Source organism: Ischnura elegans, chromosome 7 (assembly GCF_921293095.1).
Source record: "Ischnura elegans chromosome 7, ioIscEleg1.1, whole genome shotgun sequence".
In the NCBI taxonomy this organism is placed as follows: Eukaryota; Metazoa; Arthropoda; class Insecta; order Odonata; family Coenagrionidae; genus Ischnura; species Ischnura elegans.
This window is the reverse complement of record NC_060252.1, coordinates 37,578,642-37,584,632: the sequence shown is the minus strand read 5'-3', so window position 1 is coordinate 37,584,632 and position 5,991 is coordinate 37,578,642. Positions and strand designations below refer to the sequence as shown.

Genomic DNA, 5,991 nt, shown 5'->3' with positions numbered 1-5,991 from the left:
TATGACTCTCGAAAAAGCACACATAAAAATGGGAAAATTCAGACGTTCGGAAAATTTCCATTCCGCCAATATGCATCCTTCAAAGCTATATTCGGAGATGTGGATTCAAGGATCAACTTAAATAAGGTACATCATCGCGACATGGATTTAAATTAAATTATATCTCAGATAGGGTTTGCTGATGATGCATCATCAACGATGAGCGAGCTACATCAGCATTAGAATCACTAAAATTACCCGTTTGCTATTTAAAAGCTCTGCTTTTCACCCAGTGATTTTGATTTTTCAATGCTCCTTCAGTCTTTCATAAGGCCGTTTGACACGGATCACGTCATTGCGCAATCTTACGTATGCACGAAGGCGCAATTTAAACTGCGTCGCGTAAAGTATTGAATAGCTCGAACACATGCGAGAATGCGAGGATGCGAGAAGACAAAATATCCCCTACTCTAATTTAAAGCTCGCATTCTCGCAATTTCAACTTATTTTCAATTGCTAACCTGCGCAATGACGTGCCTCGTGTAAAACGGTCTTTAGAATAATTCGAAGAATGCCTATGAAAAATTCGGCATCTGCCAAGTCTGTTAATTAGAATGCTACTTTGTATTCATAATGATTATATTGCTCTTAATAAAAATATCAGAGCACTAAAACATAAAAATCTTATTATTTATATGCATAAAAATTATTATTTCTATAACAAACCTAGATAATATGAGCAGGCAGTAGTATATATGTGCAAATAATTAAGTCATCAAAGTTGCAATGACGTATCATATAGTAATTACTAATCCCTGTTTTCCTCCACGTAAACTCTATCAATCAACACGAGGCTGACGCATGTTCTCACTCGAAGGTAGAGAAAACACAGCTAACTTCTAAATACTACAATAAGCCATGATTTTCACTGAAAACATTAATACCTCAGCCAGAGGCGCAGCTAGGAATTAAGGGTAGGGGGGGGTTTAGGTGGGGTGTGGAATACCCGCCAGGGTAAGCGGGAGGTGCGAGGCCTTCCCCTAAAAAAATAGATAAATGGTTGAAAATGGTGAGTTTACGGCCTTCTGAGGGAAATTTTATTAATATTTACTCTATTCTATTGGTAATATCAATCCAATTAGTGAAATGGATTAAACTTAAAAATTTCTCTGAGCTCTGGAGAGGGTTTTATCCCCCAAACCCCCCCCCCTCGCTGCGCCACTGACCTCGGCATTAAAAAATAAATAAATCCGCCCTAATTTGGGCCTGCGACGATTATTTCTTCGAAATAGCACATGCGAAGTATTCATTGCTCAATGGGAAAAATTAATTTCCGTAGCACAAAGGAAAATAAGATGCACCTCTGGATTTTTTCCTGGTCAAAGGATATAAAAAAAAACTCACAATTCAGCGGTAGGAATAATGCGTACGTAAATGATATGCCTTCGCATTGCGAGCGGCTTTTGATAATCTATAAGCAAATTTAGAAAAAAACTGCGTTCTCAGTTAACTCACTCAAAGGCAGAGAAAACGAAGCTATCTAGTTAATACCATAAGTAGCTATGATTTTCATTTAAGGCATTATCACCTCAGCATTGAACAAATAATTCACCCTAATTTGGATCTGCGACCAGGATTTCTTCGCAACATCACATTCGAAGTATTCATTATAGGTACAAGGGAAAAAATCGGAGTCTCTGGGGTTTTTCCCAATCAATGTAGATCAAACTCACGATTCAGCGGCATAATGGGTAGGTAAATGATAATAAATGCCTTCGCACTGCGCACGTCGTTTGATAATCCAGTATATTTGGAAAAAAACTGCGTTCTCAGTTTAATTCCCGCTTAAGTTCGACGAACTGGGACAAGGCTGATCCACCTCCAACCGCTTGTAGCCGCAATAAAAAAAAACTTAAAAGTTTAATTTACTTAGGAGCCGTGGTGAAGAAATTTTTAGAAAGTAAGTCCCCCAAATGTTCTGGGGTGATCCCGTTCTGGGAGTGGGTGTGATTTGTATATTCGTCATGCATCCGGTGAGGTAGGCCCTCGTCTCTGGAACCGGTCAGTGGGGGGAACTTCCCCGACTGAATTTTATTAAGAGGCCCCCGCGCTTTGGGTCCCTCACGTGTGTGTGTGAGCTACACTATTGGTCTAAGCGCCTATTTTTTTATTTTATTTTTAGGTCCATCCTTTCACTCCAAAACCCTGGTTGGTTCTCGAAAAGAGAAAAAAAATATATATATGAGCCATCCAGAGTGCCCAGTAGATTGGTGTGCCTGTTTTGAGAGTGGAGTGGGGGAAGAGGTAAACATGCGGCAAGTTCCCCAAGGTCGATATCCATCTCCCCATCTTCTGACCCTCCCCCCTCTACAGCTGGTCCGGCGATGTATAAAAATCCACCGCGGTGCCCCGACAGTATTCAGTCTCCAGTTTCAGTGCTCAACGATCAGTACCATCCACAATGTTCGGCTTTAAGGTGAGTTCAACACTCCTTTTTCCGAAACTTCTAGCATTTTCACACGAGACGGAGTTGGGAGTTATACGTGTGGCTTGCCATACCCCTGCGTGTGTTTGCTGATCTACTGAGGTCCTTAGGTGATAGCTCTCGTTCATGCAAATTTTACTTTTCCGAAGCTTTCCATGGTGACCGAATACCTCTCGTATTTTAAATGAGGCTTCATGAATATTCTTGATAACTTCTGAATTGGTAAATTGCAATTCCAATGTCTGGGTTATTTTCATGCTATAGGCATAAAGTAAGTGATAAGATAAATAAATAAGTAAGATAAATAAAATAACTATATCAATGGTGACTTCGTTCTTGTAAAGTTATTTTTTCCGGAGCTTTCCAAAGGAATCGAATACCTCTTGTATTTTCAAAAAGGATTCATGCATATTTTTGGCAACTTGTAAACTGGTACGTCGCAAGTCCAATAGCGTGATTATTTTCATGTGATAGGGGTAAAATAGGTGGAAATAACATAAGTTAGTAGTGACTATCCAATTCACGATAGTAAATTTTGGCTGAAATTTTGAGCATGTAAAGTAAAAGTTTTACAAGAGCGAGATGAAAATAAATACATGATTGCGCTAGTATACTAAAGATCAATCGCCCACACAGATTCAATATGTATGTTTAAGTACTTAATGAGACTAATACATTTTCTGAAAAATAACGCTCAAATCTTTTGCTTGTTAGTAAGAGGAAAATAACATGAACAAAGCGTAACCAGAATTTGGAAGTTGCGATGAAATCATTGCTCTCGTGATACATTTTTCTCAGAATCAATTTTATTTTCTTCGATCACATTTTACGCACGTGCTTGACGTCATCCGCTGCGGTGTTTCGATTCATTTCATTGATGGAGTTTTGGCGCGAAGGGGAGCGATTTTTTTCACGCGTAAAATGTGACGGGAGGATCGCCGCGGGCAAAACGTTTCTCCATTGAACCCTCAGCTTCTCGTTCGATCTTTAGTAATTTCTTTTCCGAGTAAGTTTTACTCCTTTTCAAATACCTTTCACATAAATTCTAAATATGAGGTAGTCCTATAATAGAGGTCAGTTTTTGCTCTTACTACGCATTTTCAATAGCTGAAAAAATCCCCTGATAGAGATAGTTCTCATTTTTGACATGTGACATTTCATGAAAATAACTTTTATTCTATTAATAGTCGTACTATACTTCGCATCGGGCAAAATTTAGACAGGATGGCTCAAAACATTTGAATATTGAACATTTTAACTCTGTCAATGACCCTTTCACTTACACTTATTCAAAACTCATATAAATTAAAAGAAAAAACATTTATATCGGATTTTTAAGAATATTTTTCCATAATTTGAATACGATATCGTCCTGGCTTCCCCTTATTACACGCATAATTTAATCATGTCTTGGTAATTTATCGCTCGTATACAAAATTACGCAAAAAGTTGCTTAACTAAATTAACTAAATTAATAATGCGAACACTAAAAATTAATTTAACTATGATAACGCACCAAATTTTCTTGCCGTATACTGTGCGATTTTACATTTTAGAGAACGTTCATTGAGGATTGCGAATCCAGACGATATTTTTTACGTTAAGATAAGCAGTTTCTCAGAATCTAAATTTTTGCTTTACTCCATTTATCCGTGATAACTACTCTGAAAATACGGGTTAAAGCAATTCTTTGTGAATTAAGGCAATAAATTTTGCTGATAATTTTTTCGGTGCAAATCTATTACCACTTGAAAAATATTAATGTTAATCAATGAGGAAAATAAACGCAAGCTCATAAGAAATCAAAATATGCAATTTAAAAAATACAACCAGACACTTGATATCCCACGTGTTGAAAAACATGAAATGCGTAATTAGCACATACAGACGCAACTCGACCACAATTATGAGCCTTTCTAAGTAACAGATATCATACGATGACTCCATTGAGCAAAGCGGATAGACTGCATACCTATTTCCATCTACGATAAACACTAATCCATTTCACCCCGCTTCACTTGATAATTAGCGTCCCCATGGAACATTGCTAACAAGTTCTTTTCTTTCCGCTTCCAATCATAGCTAAGCGTTAATATTCCACGTCAGCCTTCCTGAAATCAACCTGCGGGAAAGGCATACTGGGTGCCGACTTGAAAATATCAATCCATTTACCTCAGAAGTCTCTCATTTTATGCTTCATTGTCCTATTATCACCCGTCGGATAGGAGGTCTGGCACCGTAAAAAGAATCTTTTTAAACTCTTGGCGGTAAATTTGAGAAGAATTAGATCATCAACGTCTCACACAAACTTGCAAATTTAAGGATTGAAGTCAATATTTGGTATTCATTTTTACGCGTATTATGTCTGTTTTCATATAAATAACTGTGTATGAATTATAATAAGTAAATAGTACCCTATTTAAAATGCTCTTCAGCGGGGTGCTATTGACGGATATTTGCGTAATTATAGGGGCAAAATTTATCTTTAATATAAAATTTACAGTTAAAATAAAATTATAGGGTTTATCCGTTGTGAAGGTATATGCTTAAGAGTTCAATAGTTTAATTTTTTTTCTCTCTCCTTTAGTTCGAATCCAGCATGTGCCAAATTCTATTAAGAACAAAGCATTTCAGTCTTAGCGCTATCACGTTGGGGTACAGACTTCAAAGAAAAGGGCTAAAAAACGAAGATTAAGGGAAAAATACTTGGAATGGTGACATTGTTTTGTTTAAGATGGTTAGAACCTTGATAACCTCTCGCGGTGTCATTCACCGAAGATGGCGCAACGGCCTCGAAAGTGAAAGATTCGGACAATATCCCAGACACGGGGCATTATAAATATAGACAGTAGTTAGATTACATCCTATTACACACTATGAGTAAATATTAACAAAAGGGATAGTCGGCTACTGCGTATGGGAACAATTTGAAATGGCAAAAATCTGTGATCACGTGATGAGGCTGATTGGCTGTGTTGTCAGTCCTTCAAAAATAGCAAAACAAAATTGAAAACACTGGCTAACTCTATTTTTCATTCTTAACAGGTCACCATGTTCTTCCTCCTCGCTGTGGTCCTAGTGGCCTCCGCCTTTGCGGACCTAGAGACGGCAGAGCAGCGCTACGGAGGACACGGACATTACGGAGGCGGCGGCTTCGGAGGTGGGCATCACCATGGTGGTGGCTTCGGAGGTGGACATCACCATGGCGGTGGCTTCGGAGGCGGTCATCACCATGGTGGCGGCTTCGGAGGTGGACATCACCATGGTGGCGGCTTCGGAGGCGGTCATCACCACGGTGGCTTCCACGGTTGAGGGACGACCTCTCGAAGACGCTGTACATTTAATTTGGAAGGGAGTCTGTTTTTGTATCCTTGTGAAATTCAGCCACGTGAAAGACTGACTGTGTGTATATCCGTACGTGTTCTGGAAACAAAATGTCGCCGAAAGTTGATCGAAGCTGTATGTATGTGTGAATAATAATTAAATAAAAAAGTATATAAGTGAGAAAGTTCACATAAAAATATAAA

At 38.5% G+C, this 5,991-nt stretch overlaps 2 long non-coding RNA genes across 2 annotated transcripts; both read left to right on the top strand.

Moving 5' to 3' along the window:
* The first annotated feature begins 2,297 nt into the window (after positions 1–2,297).
* LOC124162653 lies at positions 2,298–5,623 on the top strand. Its single transcript, XR_006865638.1, has 2 exons — positions 2,298–2,455; positions 5,510–5,623. It is a non-coding gene; the product is annotated as an uncharacterized LOC124162653 (long non-coding RNA).
* Positions 5,624–5,638: 15 nt separating this feature from the next.
* LOC124162654 lies at positions 5,639–5,991 on the top strand. The gene is made up of 2 exons (XR_006865639.1): positions 5,639–5,714; positions 5,745–5,991. It is a non-coding gene; the product is annotated as an uncharacterized LOC124162654 (long non-coding RNA).